At 70.9% G+C, this 632-nt stretch overlaps 1 non-coding gene across 1 annotated transcript in view; it reads left to right on the top strand.

The window, feature by feature from the left end:
• Positions 1 to 494: 494 nt before the first annotated feature.
• LOC138064908 (5.8S ribosomal RNA) overlaps positions 495 to 632 on the top strand; it is a 153-nt gene continuing 15 nt past the window's right edge. Inside the window, exon 1 of the ribosomal RNA XR_011138155.1 lies at positions 495 to 632. This exon is cut by the window's right edge and continues 15 nt beyond it. This is a non-coding gene — a ribosomal RNA (5.8S ribosomal RNA).

The following is a 632-nucleotide window of genomic DNA, read 5'->3' as shown; positions in this document are numbered from 1 at the left end:
TGGGTGCCGTCTCCGGGGCGGCGGAGCTGGAGGCCGGTGAGGCGAGCGAAGGAGCTCGGAAGCGTGCGGCTGGCGGGTCGCGGGCGCGCGGGCAGCGGGTGGCGCCGCTCCCAGCGGCGGCCGGGCTCCGACGCCGGGGCTCCGCGGGGACCCACACCCCGGTCCCTGAGGCAGGTGGCGCGGCTGGCGCGCCGCTCCCTGCTGGGCCAGGCCGAGCCGGGCGCCTGGGCCGGACTCGAAGCGAGAAAGGGGTTGTCCCAGGTCGGGAGCGAGGGCTCCCCGCCCCTCTCGTTCGGGTCTGTTCTCCCCCCCCCCACCCCTTTTTTTTTCCCTCTGTGCTTGTACGGTCAGTGAGGCGTGCCCTCTCTCTCCGCTGTCCCTTGCTCAGCAGCCGGCGTCGGCGTGAGGAGGGAGGCAGAGCGGATGGGGGCCCTCAGGGGGCTGCGAAAGCTGCCCGGTCCCCCCGCGCGCGCGGTGGGGACCGAAACCGAGACAACTCTTAGCGGTGGATCACTCGGCTCGTGCGTCGATGAAGAACGCAGCTAGCTGCGAGAATTAATGTGAATTGCAGGACACATTGATCATCGACACTTCGAACGCACTTGCGGCCCCGGGTTCCTCCCGGGGCTACG

The sequence above is a fragment of the Struthio camelus genome, unplaced genomic scaffold, assembly GCF_040807025.1.
Source record: "Struthio camelus isolate bStrCam1 unplaced genomic scaffold, bStrCam1.hap1 HAP1_SCAFFOLD_33, whole genome shotgun sequence".
NCBI lineage: Eukaryota > Metazoa > Chordata > Aves > Struthioniformes > Struthionidae > Struthio > Struthio camelus.
Note: the sequence above shows the minus strand (reverse complement) of the source record. Positions and strands in the feature narration are given on the sequence as shown.